The following is an 18801-nucleotide window of genomic DNA, read 5'->3' on the forward strand; positions in this document are numbered from 1 at the left end:
CTAAAAAAATTAGTAAATGTATAAAGTACAAAGAAGCCAAAACGGAGACTGGTGATGAGAAAGACCTAAAGATTAGAGGATTACAGTTCATTTAGTTCTGTGCTCTTGACTGCCATAAAAATAGTATGTTTCATTCCTTTTACCAGATATTTTGTATTTCACGGTGTACATGTACCTCGTTTATTTAAACATCCTTCCATGGAGAAAGATCTAGCTTATTAACTCACTCAGCAAGGAGCACAAAAGGAGATGAAAGATAACGTCAGTGTTCTACCAGTGGAGTATGAGACTGGGTTTATGGTTGCTAATTAAAACTCCTTTAGAAATGATCGACTCAAACCAGAGAGAATCAGCATAGACCAATGATTAAGAATTATAATTAATTCCCTCTAGCTTCATTAGAAACAGTTCTAGACTATTACCTAAGGGTAAAGAATGTATGTTAGTGCTGTCCAATAGAAATTTCTGCACTGATGGACATGGTCTGTAATTTGTTCTGTTCAATATGGTAGCCATTAGTTACATGTGACTACAGAGCACTTAAAATGTGGCCGGGGGCTTCCCTGGTGGCGCAGTGGTTGAGAGTCCGCCTGCCGATGCAGGGGGCGCGGGTTCGTGCCCCGGTCCGGGAGGATCCCACATGCCGCGGAGCGGCTGGGCCCATGAGCCATGGCCGCTGAGCCTGCGTGTCCAGAGCCTGTGCTCCTCAGTGGGAGAGGCCGCAACAGTAAGAAGCCCGCGTACCGCAAAAAAAAAAAAAAAAAAAAAAAAAAAAAATTGTGGCTGGTGTTCATGGGACCTGAATTTTTAATTTTACTTTATTTTTATTAATTTGAACTTAAATAGTCATATGTGGATCATGGCTACTCTATTAGTTGCATTGGATGGTTGGTTAATGAGAGTTTCTTGACTATTAGGTATGAATAATTAAATATATAAATTAATAAAGAGGGTTGATTATGGGCCAGAGATGAGAATATACCATGAGAAAAAGATCATAATTAATCCAGTTCTGCACAACTGAGATTCACTGGCAAAAAAGTCTTTGGTTCATGAAAAATAGACATACGCTTATTCATTTATTTTATCAACTATGAAGTACTACTTTGAATGTGTGCCCCATAGTTTATGTGAACATTTCTCTAATATTGAAGATCTACGTATTTTGGTGAGAGAAGATCAAAAATTTTATTGTCAAAGTTGTAGCTGGTGAGTTGAATAGAGGTTTTGCAGATATTCATTATATTATTATTTATTTCAAAAAATGAATAATAAATAATAGAGAGTCCATGTGTGGTGCAAGGAAGACAGTATGACATGTACCGACATTTGTGATTAATACATAAATGATAACTGTGGTCCATAAATAAAACATCTCTTTTACATTTTTTGGTGAGGAACATAGAGACATATGTACCTAATTGTCAATATACGTATAGGACTAAGCAAGGACCAATGAAGAAAGTATATCACGAACCAAATATTTATATTAATACATTTCTGAACAACTGAAACTCATTTTATAAAGGTCTTTGTTCCTCTCCATTTATGGGTAAGAATTACAAAGATTTATCTACTTATCCTTTATATCCATACATATTATATATACATATATCATAGATATGGATACAAATTATAGTTTTTCTTAGGTTTGATGGTACATTCATGGTGATTTCATTGACTATATTATACAAAAACCAATACATGAATAAATTCTTAAAAATAAGAGGAAGGAAATGTATGAGTTAGTCATTGTTGTGGCAGTGCTGCATAACAAGTAACCCACAATATCATTGACTTAAAAAACAGCAATTATTACAACAATTACAATATTTATTTCTCACATATGGATCTGTGGGTATCTTGCAGCAGTTGTGCTCCAGGCTGTGGGCTGGGTTCACATCTGCCCAACTTGCCTTCTTTTTCAAGGTTCTTAGATAAAGGAGTTGTAGCGTCTGGGCCATGCTCTTCTCACAGTGAAAGCCTGAAGCTCCAGAGCGCAAGCAAAACCACCCCTGCACATTTAAAGACTTTGCTTTGACGTGGTTTAAGTCATATCCACTCATACTCCATTGGGCAATGCAAGTCATATGGCACAGCATCAGTGGTGTGGGGAAGGACAGTCTTCCTATAGAGGATAGGGAAGGGAGAGGGGATATTTGCTGAAAAATGACATAACTTACCCCATTTCTCCCAACTGGTGAGAAATGTTTACTTCATGTTCCTACATGAAACACAATCATTCTCTCTTCAAAATATCCCAGAAGTCCATGAAACCAGTGCTTTAGTTTGTAATCCAGAGCATCTTGATTCACTTCTGGTTTGGATGTGACTCTTCTTTATTCAGAGACTTATAAATAAGAGATGGGTTATCTGTCCCCACATGGTAAACGTACTGTGTTGGAAACACCCCAACTTGCAAAGGGAGAAAATGGGAGGCACAAAGCAGTTCATTCCAAGTCTGCTGGGCCAAAGATGTGAGCTTTCCTACCTGCAGCTGTCACCTGTATAAGAGGGAGAACAAAGGTGGATGTCGGTAATGGCCGCCATTCGTCTCCTTCTTGTAGGTGATCAGTTCAATGATGTTCATTGATATAAACGTTGAGAGTCATTAATTTAGTTAAAAAATGGAGTATTGTTTGTGGTCAAAGGGGAGAAGGAGGGCCAAGCACGAGGCAAGGATTATGGTTAATTCAGTATTTCACAACTAACATTCATTTAAAAAGTTTACATCGAATACTGTTCACTTTTTTTTATGCCTGATTTCTGTTCTACAGAATGAACACACTAGAGCTGATCAGCCATCCTTAACTGATGAAGGGCTTACCTCTGTGGGTAAGGAGCATGGAGGCCGATGTAAGTGACAGTCAGAGTCCTTGTTCTTGGTTTGGATGGTTTGCTCATGGACGTTGACTGTATTACTTAAAAGAAACAAATGGCTTCATTCATCACTTGTTAATATAATAGCAGACCAAGCATGAACCAGTGTTTAGAGTGTGATATGAACCAAGAATCGTGATGAATCTAATTCAACACTACTTAATTCCATTAAAAATACACCAAGGCCATTTAATTTATGTTATTGGCATTTGACTATTCCATACTCATGTTATATCCACTGTGACTTTGACTTAGACATTCCCCACTGACAAAGATCTATGCTAATAACTGGTTGAGATGGTAGCACATAGGAAGGTGAAGAGATATTATCAGTGTTCTATTGTGGAAGAAGATGGTAGGCTCAGAAGAGTTCACTGTGTCATCTTTGAAATATAGACAAATTAAAAGTAAGAGGGCTAAAAACAGGCCAATGATGAGTGGGGAATTGCTATGTAGCAAGAATGTTGATTGATTCATATGTTATTGATCATTATAGAAAGACATCTAGTGTCCTATTTCTGTGGGAAATTAGCCTATGGACAAGTGCTGTTCAATACAATGACCACTAGCCACAGGTGGGTACTGAGCACATGGCTAGGCTGAACTGAGATGTGACCTATGTGGAAAACACACACCAAATTCAGAAAAGTCAGTACCAAAAAGTGTAAAATACTTCTCTTTTTTAAAAAAATATTAAAAAAATTTATTTATTATTTTTGGCTGTGTTGGGTCTTTGTTGCTGTGCCTGGGCTTTCTCTAGTTGTCTAGGCATGCGGGCTTCAGTAATTGTGGCTCGCGGGCTCTAGAGCTCAAGCTCAGTAGTTGTGGCGCACGGGCTTAGCTGCTCTGCGGCACGGCGGATCTTCCCGGACCAGGGCTCGAACCCGTGTCCCCTGCATTGGCAGGTGGATTCTTAACCACTGCGCCACCAGGGAAGCCCATAAAATATTTCTTTAGTAAGTTATTTATACCGATTACTTGTTGAAATGATAGTATTTTAGATCTATTGGATTAAATAAAATATAAAGTTATAATTGATTTCACCTGTTTCTTTTTAAAAATATAGATTCTAGAAAACTTAAAATATATGGGAGGCTTGCATTATATTTTTATTGGCCAGCACTGCTATAGACTAATGAGAGGGATACTCAAGGATCTTTTCCTTTATGTTTTTCTGACGCATGGGTATTGATTGTATTATTATTAGTCAACTAATGGACCAATTAATGAAAAATGGATAAATGAATGAGAAAAATGGGAAAAAGCACACACTAAATATTAAAGTGTATATTGACACAAGGATTATTTTAAATAAAGCACTAAAGCCCATAAAAACAATGTAAAGTGGTTAATCCGTCTGGGTAATGAACATATGAACAGATGTGTGTAGTAATCAGTGCTGTTGTATTGGATTGGTGGTGTGTTGCTAGTCTTAAATTTTTAAATTAATTTATTATTTTTTTTTTAAAGAAAATGACATGGACAAATAGCTGATTAATTAACCAACTAAATAGAAGAGGGTCGAGCATGGCAAGTGTCAAATGAAGACAGCATAGTGATAATGGTATTGGTCAATCCTTTTGGCACCACTGATATCCACGGCAAAAAAAAATCCAGTCTCAGCTCTGTGGGAAATGAGCCTCTAGTCAGTGATTAGGAAGTTCGCCAGGTCTTAATCTTAGACTTTGAGTCTCCCGAGTATTGATTATGTTATTACTGTTTAAGTGAATCAATGCATAAATTAAACAAGTGTATAAATGAATGGAAAAAAGGGCAAAGCATGGACCAATGATGCAAGAACTATTACTAATATGTTTGTGAAGCACTAAAGTCCATTAAAAAAGGCACTGACATTCCTTTTTTTAAAAAGGGAAGATATTTACATAAATAAGAAAATTAAAGAGGGCCAGTGTTGAGATTGTGTCAGATGATAAGAATTATGATTAATCCAGTTTATTCATTGAGTTCATTAAACAACAACAAAGATCTAGTTTGTTATCTCTGTAGGAAATGAACAGGTTGACAGATATTAGTTTTTTTTTTTTTAACATCTTTATTGGAGTATAATTGCTTTACAATGGTGTGTTAGTTTCTGCTTTATAACAAAGTGAATCAGTTATACATATACATATGTTCCCATATCTCTTCCCTCTTGCGTCTCCCTCCCTCCCACCCTCCCTATCCCACCCCTCTAGGTGGTCACAAAGCACCGAGCTGATCTCCCTGTGCTATGCGGCTGCTTCCCACTAGCTATCTATTTTACGTTTGGTAGTGTATATATGTCCATGCTACTCTCTCACTTTGTCACAGCTTACCCTTCCCCCTCCCCATATCCTCAAGTCCATTCTCTAGTAGGTCTGTGTCTTTGTTTTTTGTTTTTTTTGGTCTGTGTCTTTATTCCCGTCTTACCCCTAGGTTCTTCATGACCTTTTTTTTTTTTTTCTTAAATTCCATATATATGTGTTAGCATATGGTATTTGTTTTTCTCTTTCTGACTTACTTCACTCTGTATGACAGACTCTAGGTCCATCCACCTCACTACAAATAACTCAATTTTGTTTCTTTTTTTCAGAGTTTTTGATCAGTTTCTTTGGATTCCAAGCTATGGATTGTAAGGGAATGAATGAATACATTTATGTCACAGTCAGTTATTTAAAAGGGGGCAAATCATGGACCAGTGATGAACACTTTTAAGTTATAAAGCAAGTACATCCTTCACTGCTGGTGTCCATGTAAAGAATATGAAGTCTAGGCTCCAACCTGTTTGTTTAAGGTTCACAGATAAATTCATGTTATAATGTTTCAGTTTGGGCTGCTTGTGGGCTTACTATTTTTTAAGTTAAGTATAGTTGATTTACTATATTATTTTCAGCTCTACAGCATAATGATTCAGTATTTTTGCAGATTATACTCCATTATAAATTATTACAAGATAGTGGGTATAATTCCCTGTGCTATACAATATATCCACAAGTTTGTTTTCTATTATCTGTTTCTGTTTTGCATATGCATTCATTTGTATTATTTTTTAGATTCCACACATAAGTTATATAGTATTTGTCTTTCTATGTCTGACATATTTCACTAAGCATAATATTCTCTAGGTCCATCCACGTTGCTGCTGCTGTGTGTGTGTGTGTGTGTGTGTGTGTGTGTGTGTGTGTGTGTATAATTTTGTTTATCCATGTGTCTCTTAATGGGCACTTAGGTTGCTTCCATGTCTTGGCCATTGTAAATAGGGCCGCTATGAACATTGGGGTGCATATATCTTTTTCAGTTAGTGTTTTCATTTTTTCCAGATATATCGCAGGAGTGGAATTGTTGGATGATATGGTAGTTCTATTTTTAGTTTTTTAAGGAATCTTCATACTGTTTTCCATAGTGGCTGCACCAGTTTGCATTCCCATCACCTCCTCTCTAACATTTATTTTTGTAGACTCTTTGATAATAGCTATTCTGACAGGTGATGCCTCATCGTGGTTTTGATTTGCATTCTCTAATAGCGTTATGAGTGTCTTTTCATATGCCTGTTGGCCATCTGTATGTTTTCATTGGAAACATGTCTATTGATGTCTTCTGCCCTTTTTTTTTTTTTTTCGGCACGCGGGCCTCTCACTGTTGTGGCCTCTCCCGTTGAGGAGCACAGGCTCCGGACACACAGGCTCAGCGGCCATGGCTCACGGGCCCAGCTGCTCCGCAACATGTGGGATCTTCCCGGACCGGGGCACGAACCCGTGTCCCCTGCATCGGCAGGCGGACTCTCAACCACTGCACCACCAGGGAAGCCCCTTCTGCCCATTTTTTGATTGGGTTGTTTGTTTTTATGATATTGAGTTATATGAGCTTGGATTTACTCTTGTTAATTAACGACAGGCATATGATTAAATTAATCCATGACTAATCAAAGTAAATGATAGATAAGCAAATAGATAAATACATAATAAGGGTCAAAATTGAGCACTGGCAAGATGTGCCATGAAATGAAATATTAGATTAACCCAACTTTGTTTCTTCTTCAATTTTTAAAATTAATTAATTAATTAATTGGCCATGCCCTGTGGCATGTGGCATCTTAGTTATCTGACCGGGGATCGAACCCATGCCCGCTGCGTTGGAAGCTTGGAGTCTTAACCACTGGCCCGCCAGGGAAGTCCCAGATTAACCTAAGATTGAACAAGTGAGGTCCACTTAAAAAAAAAAAAAAAAAAAGATAAAAGAGGTTGCTTCATTCATTTTACAGTTGTTTACTATTTTGCTTTATTTATTTATTTACCACTGTTGATTTACACATTCGTCAGGGATAAAGATTTAGGTTTCTAATCTATCGAGAGGCAAAACACAAGGAAAGCTGGAAAATTGTTAGTGAAGTAAAATGAGATGTTCCTGGATTGTTTTGTTGCACATTTAAAATTTGAACAAATTAAAGAAAGATTAAAGGACCAAGAATGGCCCTGATGAGTTTGGGTTTGCATGAAGACTGTTGATTGATCCATATGTGCTATAATGGGGTCCATTGTAGAAAGAGTGTATTAGTTCTGAGAGAAATGAGCATAAACCAGAAGGTGGTAATGTTCTTAGATCTTATTCTTGCTTTGTGGTGATTAATGGATATTGATTAATGATTAGTCAATCAATGAATGAATTAATAAACAAATGTATAAATGAATAAAGAAAAAAGGCCCAAGCCTAGATCACTGATGAGTACTCTGAGGTGTCCAAACCAAGGATTTTGATTAAACCCCATAACTCTGAGGTCCATTATAAAAACAAACCTAATTTCCTGCTGTGGTGGGACATGAACTTGTAGCTGAAGTTAGGAATGCAGGCATCTTGCTCTTAGCTTTGATAGATCTTAGGTATAGATCCTTTTATTAGCGAATCAGTAATGAGTAAATAAATAAATGCATTATTTAATGAAGGCAAAGAGGGCAAGATAACCACCGACAATGAGAGTATCTGATGAAAAACAGATTATTCTTAAAACATTTGTGAAGAGTTGAGTTCTAATAGATGAAGGGTCCAAGGCATTTAACATGTTGATCAGGAACTATGGGCAACTCTATGTAAGAGTCAGTGTTGTTTCTGGGTTGGTGGTTGTTAATTTTATTAAGAAAGGGGGGAAAAGGGAAACGTAATAATCGATTACAGAACTACTTAATTAAAGAAGATCAAGCATGGGCCAATATTAAGAATTCATGACATGAGAGGAGTTATGATTAAATCAGTTTGTCTCAACCAGTATCATTTTTGAAAAACACATCTAGTTGTTATTCTGTGGGTATTGAGTTTTTATAAATTTATTTATGACTGCATTGGGTCTTCATTGCTGCGCGCCGGCTTTCTCTAGTTGTGGTGAGTGGGGCTACTCTTCGTTGCAGTGCGTGGGCTTCTCATTGCGTTGGCTTCTCTTGTTGTGGAACATGGACTCTAGGTGCGCGAGCTTCAGCAGTTGTGTCACGTGAGCTCAGTATTTGTGGTGCACGGGCTTAGTTGCTCTGCAGCATGTGGGATCTTCCTGGACCAGGGCTCGAACCTGTGCCCCCTGCATTGGCAGGTGGATTCTTAACCACTGCGCCACCGGGGAAGTCCGTGGGTGTTGAGTTTATGGGCAGACGTTAGTGTTATTTAGGATCGTTACCTGAGGTATGTAAGTGATATTATTGTTAGTGAATGAAGGAAGAGGTTATTTAAAAGAGGGCAAACATGGACCGATGAGTATATTGTGTCATTAAAAATGGTTTATTAATCTCACTGTACTCTTCTGCCATGCGTATAAATAAAAGGGGACTGAGCTATGCCCACTTTGGGTAAAGAGACATAGAGATAGTTACCTATAATAGTATTTTAGACCATTTTGCATTTGCTTTGAAAAAATGAACAAGTTATTCCATGAGTAAATAAATAAAAAATAAACAAATATATGAATAAAGTCATAAAGTAAGGTCAAACATGGTGAGAATATATCAAGAAACAATGATGTAAATTCACCTCATTCTAATCAAGGAAGACCTATAAAGAAGGTAATATGGGCTCTTACCTATGTGAGTAAGGTTTAATAGAAAGAAGTTGGAACAGGCATAGTTCTTAATTATTCTACTAGGATGTAAATTTAGCAGTTGTCATCATATTATGTACATTAATAATTAAAAAATAAATAAAAAGAGGGCCATTCTTGGGCTAACTGAGTGTGATGAAAACGGGATTTTATGATAAATCTGTTACAGTAAGACTAAGGTCTCTTAAAAAAAATCTACACTGCCTCTTCAGTTTTCTAAAATCTGTTTTTTACTGCACAGATTCAATATACCCCAATCTGATTTATTCATTACCAATGATGAAGATCTCGGCTGTCACTTCTGTGGATAAAAAGCAAAGGGACTCATGTAAGTAAAAAAGTTTGTGTTCTTGGTTTGAAGGTAATTCATGTGGTCCATGGAATTGTTTCAAAGGAATGAGTGGCTACTGCAGACATAAAATCAAAAGATGTCACATATGGACCACTGCTGAGAAAGTGTAATGAACCATGGGTTAAGACTGATCCATTTTAGTGAAACTGAGATCCATTAAAAACAAAGTTGGAGGGTTTTGCATTCATTTTCACAGTTGCTTAATATTCCATTTTATTTTTGCACAACATTTTAAGAATATTTTCCAGCTGATAACAGTCTAGATTGTTAAATCATGGAGGAGGGGGCACCTAGAAAGATAGAAAGTATTGTCAGTGCTCTAGTTGTGGGGTAAGATAGTAGGTTCATTGTAGTACTTTTAAAAGATGAAGAAATTAGATGAAAGATGAGTAAGCAGGGAGTAGTAAAACTACATGCCCATGGGATGGGCATGATGCAAGGTTATTGATTAATCTATATGTGAAACACTGAGAGCCAATTGAAAATAGATCTCATTTGCTAGCTCTGTGGGGAATAAATAGCTGTAATAGCTCTCTGCAATATTCAAAGATCTTGCTCTTGGGTTTTTGTGATTCACGGGAATCATTTTTTTTTAACTCAATGAAACCATGAATGAAATAATCAGTAAATAATGAAGGCATAAACAATCCATAAACAAGAGCTTGGATCAATGATGAGAGTTCTGGGGTATATGAATCAAGAATTTTGATTAAACCCTAACTCTGAGGTCCATTAGAAAAAGACTTAGTTTTTCCCTCTAGGGGAATAGAGTTCAGAGCCAACTTGGGATCTGTTCTTAGGTCTTAGTTGTTCCTGGTTATGGTGTGTATTGATGTAAATGAATCAATGAGTGCATAAATGAATAAATGAATAAATGTGTAAGTGAATGAAGACAAAACAGGTTACACCTGAGTGTCCATGTTGGCATTCTGGGTTGGTGGGAGGGTGATCTAGTCATGTATTTCTGTGGGTAATCAGCCTGTGGGCAATTGTTAGCATTTTTGGTGTTCAGGTATAGATTCTCAGGTAATTATTTATGGTTATAAGTTATTGAATTAATATGATTGTATCTCAAATGATTATTTAAAAAAGGGCAGACGATGAACAAGTATGGAGCATGTGATGTGAAGTAAGGTTAATGACTAATCCTGGTCAGATTATTCCATTGAAAATTAAATAAATAAATGAAAGGATTTGTACAGTCATAAAGTAAGATAAAGCTAGGATTATTTGTGAGAATGTGCCATGATGCTAGATTTAAAATTTATCTAATTCTGCACAAAGTTCGTGAAAATAATTAGTAAGCTATTAACTAAGAGCAGGGAGTATACAGTCACGCACCGTAATGTTTAAAAGCCTGATTCTTGAGTTAGGTGTTGGATTCAATGATGCTTGTTGCTACATAGCTTAAAATTAAAAATAGAATAGGTTGATAAATTAAAAAGGATTGCAGCTTTTGCACTAATAATGAGAATGTGATATGATCCAAGTTTATGATTAATCTGGCAGTGCAGAGCTCACATCCATTTAAAAACATCTAATGTAGACTATTTAGAACTGGCTTTTTCCTTTACTGAATGAACATACCACAGCCAACTCAATCATTTTCTAATGGCGAATATTTTAGCTGTTGGCCTTTGTCAGTAAAGAGCACAGAGACCAATATAAATAACTGTTAAAGTTCATGTTCTTAATTTGGGGAGCTTGTTCATGGATTTTTAAGGAGTTATTCTTTAAAAACTGGTTTTACATATATAAATAAAATTAAAGAACACCAAACATCGACCAAGAATGGGAATGTTATGAACCAAGGTTCATGATTAATCATTTTTAGGGCCACATAATATCCCATTTTAGTTTGACCCCCAAATATATTTAGAAATCCATTCCTTGATCAAGATCAAGGTCATTTACCTGTTGAGGATGGAGAACATAGGAAGAAAATTACATTGTTTTAGTTGTGAGGGAAGATGGTGGTTCATAGTTTTTATTCTACCATCTTTACAATATGGACAAATTAGGTAAAGAGACAAGCAAAGACCTTTTATCAATATGGCATTGCTATGAAGCACAACTGTTGATCAATCTGTACATGCAACACAGAGGTGCATTGAAAGAAGACATTAAATGTATTAGTTCTGTGGGACAAGTGTGAACAGACCTTCCTTAGTAACAATCACTCATCTTGTTCTTGGCATTTATAATTCATGGATATTGATTGTATTATAATTTATGCATGTAAAAATGATCCAGAAAGGAAGATATGAATGAAGAAGACAAAAAATGCAAAGTCTGGATCCATGATGAGTGTCTTGGGGTGTCGGAATTAAGGATTCTGATTAAACTCTAGAGCTCTGAGGTCGTTATAAAAAGAGATCTAGTTATTCACTCTATGGTAAGGGTGCTTGTGGCATAAGAAAGGAATATTCAGGATCCTGTTCTTGGGCTACGTGTTCCTTGGGTATGGCTTTTTTTTTTCTTAACATCTCTTTTGGAGTATAATTGCTTTACAATGGTGTGTTAGTTTCTGCTGTATAACAAAGTGCATCAGCTATACATATACATATATCCCCATTTCTCCTCCCTTTTGCGTCTCCCTCCCACCTTCCCTATGGATTTTTTTTTATTATAAATGAAACAATGCATGAGTAAAGAAAGACACGAAGGAATGAGGAAAGACAAGGAAAGCCATACACTGTTCAATTATGAGAGTATGTTTTCAAATATTTCTGAAGCACTGAGGTCTAGGAAAATAAATATATCAAGGTTTTACCTCTTTCAGCAGGGAGCAAACAGACAAGTCTGCCCAAGATTGAATGTTGTTATTACGGATTGATGGTGGGTTACTGATCATTTATTTTGTTAAGAAAAGGGCAAAATGTTTGCACAAATAATTAAATATCTAATGGAAAAAAAATCATGGGCCAGTGATGAGAATATGTCCTATAACGAGAGTTATGATTAATTTAAGATGGTTGACTGTGAGTATATGATCACATGTTAATATTATTGGAAAGTTTTTGTCCGGTGGGTTATAATTAAAATAGTGACATATGATAATTACACGTTACTGTTTGTGAATGAATGGATTCATATTTTCCTTAAAAGATGCAAATCGCACACCAATGAGGAGCTCTATTATGAAATAAGCATAGTGATTATCCTGTTTTACACAGTTGATTTCCATACTTTAAAAAAACTCTAGGCTTTTCCTGTTTTGCATAATGTGCACGTAGACAGATGCACATAATAGTATTTTGTTTCTGGGTTGCTGCCCAATTTAGCATTTTCTGTTTTCTTTATATAATGAGCAGCTGGTGAACTTACTCCATGAGTAATTAACTGAATGAATGAATGAGTGAGTGAGTGAATGAATACATAAAGAAGAGTCAAGCTTGGGCCATGAAAAACAAGGATTAAAATTTGTCCAATTTGCACAAGAAAGAGTCATTAAAAAGGAAATCTGAGTTAAAGTTCTGACTTGTGGGTTAGACTGTGGATTCAGTGGTGTTCATTATATTGCTTAAAATGAAAATTAAATAATTGAGTACATAAAAAATAGTGATATTCTTGGGTCAAAGAAATGAAACAAGTTTTAGGTCTAATCTAGAACTCTACAGTTCGTATCCTCTAAACATACCTAAATTCATGGTTTTTCATTAAAGCCTGCTTTTCACCTCAGAATTAACACACCATAACTGATTTAATCATATCTAATGAAGAAGCATTTGGCTAATGCTTCTCTGTTTAAGAAGCATACATACCAAGGTGGGTAACATTCAAAGTTTATGTTCTTGGTTAGGGGAATTTGTTCATTTGTGCTCACTGAAATATTAAAAAAAATACATGGCTCGATAAAAGTATAAAATTAAAGAAGGCTGTACATTACCAATGACAAGAATAGCTTATGAACCATAGGTAATGATGTTTAATTCACTTCTGCACAACTGATGACTCCTACAAAAAGATGGAAGTGTTTCACACATTTTCAGAGATGTTTGCTACTCTCTTTTATATTTACATGCCAGTTGATATCAACATTTTTCCCTTCAAAAGATCTCAGTGAGAGGAAGGACATATGTCCTACATTGAGGGTCATTGCAAAGAGATCTAGTGTTATTGGCTCTATAGGAAATGAGCATATAGATAGATCATAGTAACATTCAAGGATCTTATTCTCAAGATTCTGTAATTTATATGTAGTGATTGTGTTATTATTGGACTAGTGAATGAATCAATAAACAAAGGGATAAAGTATTGAAGAAAAAGAGTGCTGAGCTTAGACCAATGATGACTCCTAGAGTGGGGGTTAGGTCTGAATCCAAAATTGTAATTAATTCCTATCTCAAAATCTGTGGTCTATTGAGTAAAAAGCAGAAGGTAAACTCCCTGGGAAATGAACTCATGAATGGATAAAGAAATATGTAAATGAGTGAAGATAAGGAGGGCCACACAGAGACCAATTATGAAATTATGTGATAAAGGTTATTATTAGCGCCTGTTTGAAACACGGGGTTCCATAGATGAAGAGATCAAAGCTCTGAACCCTTCCATAGGGACAGTATAGACAGAGATACCTCAGAGTCCAGGTTGCTGCTTTCATTGCTGGTTTGGTTGTTTTAATTAGAAAAGGAGAAAAAAAAAGTTTACATAAAGAGTTGCTTAAATAATTGTCTTATTGAGAGAGGGCCAAACATGAACCAATACTGAGACTGTGTCATATGATCAGAGTTAGGATTAATCTAACTCTATTCGCTGAGTCTTATTTTTAAAAAAATCAAGAGGATTTAGTCAGTTATGTCCATGGAGCACTAAGCAGTAATATTCAGTGGTCTTATGCAGTGCCTTGCTTTTCATTGATATTGATATGTTGTTATAAGAGAATGAAGGAATGTATTTTATATATAGATTAGTTACTCAAAAGAAGGCCAAGGAAGGGCCAGTGAGGAACATGTGTTATGAACCAGAGGTAATGATTACTCCAGTTATACCCAAATGTTGTCCAGATAAAGAACGAGAATTCTGGGTTTCTCCCCACTTTGGCTAAAAGTGGTCAAGCACGGACCAATGGGACTGATATAGAAATTCACATGGAGAAATTCTTTAGAAAAATGGGTAATTTATTTCATGCCTAGTTATATACGTGAATCAATAAATGAATCACTAGATATATAAATCAGAAAAAATTGTGTGAATTGGTGAGAATATACCACAGAACGAAGATTTACATGTATCCAATTTTGCACAAGTGAGATCCATTAAAAGCACTCACCAAGCTGTTAAATTTATGAATAGGGAGTATGTAGACACAATTTATGACAGATGAAGCTTCTTATTCTCATATTGGTATTCATTGTATTATTTAAAAATAAAAATTAAATGAATCAACAAATAAAGAGTGCCATTCTTGGGCAATGATGAGATTATTAAATGACCCAAGTTTATAATTAATCAAATACTGAAAAAGTAACTCCCATTAAAGAAAATCTAACTATAGGCTCTTTCCTTTTTTGGAAAGTCTGTGTTTTCACCAAGTGAACGTACTACAGATGATTTAATCATTATCTAATGCTAAAGATCTTGGCTTTTACAAATTTGGTGGGTAAGGACAGAAGAGAGTGATGTAAGTAACAGAGCTTATGTTCTTGGGTTGGGCGGTTGGTTTATGGGTGTTGCTTAAAGTTTTCAAAGTAATAATTGGGTATATTAATAAATAAAACCAAATAGCACCAACATAGACCAGAACTGGGATTTATGATTGATTAATCTGATTTAGTACTCTTTTTAAAAAATAAATTTATTTATTTATTTATTTTTGGCTGCGTTGGGTCTTCGTTGCTGTGCGCGGTTTTTCTCTAGCTGCGGCGAGCGGGGGCTACTCTTCGTTGCGGTGCGCAGCCTTCTCATTGCGGTGGCTTCTCTTGTTGTGGAGCACGGGCTCATTGCAGAGCACGGACTCTAGGCACGCGGGCTCAGAAGTTGTGGCTTGCGACGTCTAGAGCACAGGCTCAGTAGTTGTGGCGCACGGGCTTAGTTGCTCCGTGGCATGTGGGATCTTCCCGGTCCAGGGCTCAAACCCGTGTCCCCTGCATTGGCAGGTGGATTCTTAAGCACTGTGCCACAGGGAAGCCCTGATTTAGTACTCTTAAAGTCCACTAAAAACGATGCAGGCGTTTCCGTCACTTTGTGACAGAATAAAACACATTGTGTTTTATTTTTGTAGTGCAATTCATTTAAGTATGGCTCCATTGATAAAGATTTAAGCTATTAATTTTTTGAGGGAGGAGCACATAAGAAGATGGAAAAAATTGTTCTAGTTGTGGAGTGAGATTATGGGTCCCTTAGTTATTCACTGCGTCATCTTTAAATGAAAAGGGCCAAGCATGGACCAATGGGACTGATATGAAGCAAGGATGCTGATTAACCTATATGTGCAAAAAGCACATATATATATTGCAAAAAATGTCTGTTAGTACTGTGGAAAATAGGCATATAGACAGTTATTAGTGATATTCAAGGATGTTGTTCTTGGACTTTTTGATTCATGAGAATTGATTATATTATTATTAGTGAATCAATGAATAAAGGAATAAACAATGCATAAAAAAGGAAGAAAAAGATACCCAATATAGACCAATGATGAGTATTCTGAGATGTATCAATCAAAGATTTTGATTAAGCTCTGTAACTTTGAGATTTATTAGAAAAAAAAAATCTTGTTTATTTCCTTTGTGGAAGAGGGGCTTACAGCGAAAGTCAGGAGTAGTCAAGGATGTGGTTCTTGAGGTTTAGTTCTTAATGCCTGTGAAATGTATTGTAAGTGAAGCAATGCAAGAATAAATGAAGAAGTGTAAATGAATGATGACCAATGATTCAAGTCTGCAATGAAACAAGGATTATTATTTAAATATATTATTTCCTGAAGCACTGAGTTTCATAACCTAAATAGATCAAGTCTCTCTTAACTGTTCTACATATGGGATATATTCTATTCCAGGAGTCCATGTTGTTTTGGGGTTGGTGTTGGGTAGTTTGTTGTTAGTTTATTTAGAAAAGGAACAAATCATTTACATTAGAAATAGTTGTTTAAATAAGTGCCTAATTGAAAGAAGGCCAAGCATGGACTAATACTGGGAATATGATAGTATATGTGATGAAATCAATTCTATTCACTGACTATTATTTTAAAAAACAAGAAAGGATCTAACAAGTTATATCTGTGGACAATGAGTGTATGGACAGAAACTAGTATTTGTTAATATTCTCTTTCAGGGTCTTGGCTTGCATTCATTTCGGATGTGTTGTTAAAAGTGAATAAATGAATGAGTTCACATTTGCTCAATTATTTAAAAGAAGGTAGTACGTGGGTCAGTGAGGAGCAGGCATCATGAAACAAAGATAATGATTACACCATTTTAGATGAAAGAAAAGAAATCTAGCCTTATTTTACTTTGGACAAAGCATGTCAGCATTTGCATGAAATGGTATTTCAATTCTGAATACTGGTGGGTTTTACTCTTTCTTTAAAAAGATGAATAAATGATCACATTATTCTTTGAGTATTTAAATAAGAGAAAAACATGAGTGAGTCAGTGGATGAAAAATTAGGGTAAATCTTGGACCAATATTTCATGGTACACTCTGAGCAATGCATGAATGTGGTCCTTTAAAAAAGATGAATGGGGCTGTGAACTGTGTGGCTAGGGAGTATATAGATCAATAGAAGTACCAGTTACGTTAATTATTCTCATGTTAGGTGGCAGACTTAACAGCATTCACTACGTTAATTAAAAACTAAACAGTAAACAAGTCGATATATGAAAATTCAATAATAAGAAAGTGATAGGAACCAAGGTTTATGATTAATCTAGTACCTCATGACTCCAGTTCTTTAAAAATAGTTAAATTTATCTTGTTCCATTCTCTATAAAAATGTGCATCTCACGTCACAGAATGAAAGCACTATAGCTGATTTAATTATTCAATAGTCATAAGGTTTTAGTTTTTACCTCTGGGTAAGGAGTCTAGAGAAGCTGGTAGACAACAGTCACAATTCATGTCCTTGGTGAAGGTGATTTGTTCACCCTGACATTATGTTAAAGGAAAAAATACTAAATACATAAATAAAATCAAAGTATGCCATGCAGGGACCAATAATGGTAATTAACCGAATTTTACATGTAATCCAATTAAGGGCAACTGAGATTCATTAAAAATGATGGAGGGCTTTTATTCATCTTCAGAGTTTTTAATATTTTATTTTATTTTATACCATGGTTAATTTAAACCTTTCCTCAGTGATAAAGAACTAGTCCATAACTCCTTGAAGGGGGAGTAGATAGGAGAAGAGAAAATAGTATTAATGTCCTCATGGTGAGATATGACAGTGGTTGGTTGATCATTGTATTGTATTAGTCATTTATTGCTGTGTAACAAATTACCCTACAAGTTAGTGGCTGAAAACAACAGTAAGTATTTGTTACCTATCACAATTGCTATGGGGCAGGACTCCAGGAGAGGATTAGTGGGCAGTTTTGGCTTAGGGTCTTTCGTGAGGTTGCAGTCAAGATGTCAGGTAGAATTGTAGATATATGAAAGCTTGGGCTGGAGGATCTGCCTCCATGGCTCACTTACGTGGCTAGGAAGTTGGTGCTGGTTGTTGGCAGGAGGCCACCATTTCTCCCTACATGGGCCTCTCCTCAGGACTGCTTGAGTGTCCTTACAACATGACAGCTGACTTCCCCAAAAGTAATAAATACAAGAGAAAGGGAGGTGGAAAACTCAGTGTATTTATAACCTAAATTCAGAAGTCATACACCATCACTCTCTCAAGTATTCTGTTGGTTACAGAGGCCAGGCATGATTTAATATGGGAGGAGATTGTGCAAGGCTATGAATACCAGGCCTCATGGATCATTGGGTGCCATCTTGGAGGCTGGCTACCACAGCTACCATCTTTAAAATGTGGAAAAATTAAATAAAAGAAGGACAAGCATGGACAAGGTATAAATATGGGATTGGCATGAAGCAAGTCAGCTGATAATCTCTATGTATAATGCTGAGATCTGCTGCAAAAAAGATGTAGCCTCTTAGTTTTATGGAAAACAAACCTATAGATAGAGCTTCGTAACATTCTAGGATATTGTTTTTAGTTTTTTAAATTTTATTTTTACACATTGACTTTATTATTATTAGTGGCTTAATGAGAGAATCAGTAAACAAAAGTATGCATGAATGGAAAAGGCTCCAAGTTTGGACCAGTGAATATCTGGGGTGCCTGGATCAATGATTTTGATTAAACCCTATAACTCTGAGGCCAGAGACCTAGTTAATACCTATATGGTAAATGAACTTACAGCAGAAGTTAATAATATTTAGGATTTTGTTAGGCTATTAAGGTTCGTAGGTCTGGATTGTATTACTGTAAGTGAATTAATGAACAAAGAAATATATATATATATATATATATATATATATATATATATATATATATAAATGAAGACAAGGAGAGCCA

The 18801-nt window shown here is 35.9% G+C and overlaps 1 long non-coding RNA gene, 4 other non-coding genes and 1 pseudogene across 5 annotated transcripts in view; all 6 read left to right on the forward strand.

Moving 5' to 3' along the window:
- Positions 1 to 18801, forward strand: part of LOC116749403 — a 66815-nt gene that overhangs the window by 4376 nt on the left and 43638 nt on the right. The window contains exon 3 of the long non-coding RNA XR_004348595.1: positions 9177 to 9263. This is a non-coding gene — a long non-coding RNA (uncharacterized LOC116749403). The remainder of the gene's footprint in view (positions 1 to 9176; positions 9264 to 18801) is intronic.
- On the forward strand, positions 7568 to 7639 carry LOC116750237. Its single transcript, XR_004348938.1, has one exon. It is a non-coding gene; the product is annotated as a small nucleolar RNA SNORD113/SNORD114 family (small nucleolar RNA).
- LOC116750219 lies at positions 9951 to 10020 on the forward strand. Its single transcript, XR_004348926.1, has one exon. It is a non-coding gene; the product is annotated as a small nucleolar RNA SNORD113/SNORD114 family (small nucleolar RNA).
- On the forward strand, positions 11581 to 11652 carry LOC116750241. The gene has a single exon (XR_004348941.1). It is a non-coding gene; the product is annotated as a small nucleolar RNA SNORD113/SNORD114 family (small nucleolar RNA).
- Positions 13568 to 13650, forward strand: LOC116750242 (annotated as a pseudogene).
- Positions 15917 to 15988, forward strand: LOC116750236. The gene has a single exon (XR_004348937.1). It is a non-coding gene; the product is annotated as a small nucleolar RNA SNORD113/SNORD114 family (small nucleolar RNA).

Source organism: Phocoena sinus, chromosome 2, assembly GCF_008692025.1.
Source record: "Phocoena sinus isolate mPhoSin1 chromosome 2, mPhoSin1.pri, whole genome shotgun sequence".
NCBI lineage: Eukaryota > Metazoa > Chordata > Mammalia > Artiodactyla > Phocoenidae > Phocoena > Phocoena sinus.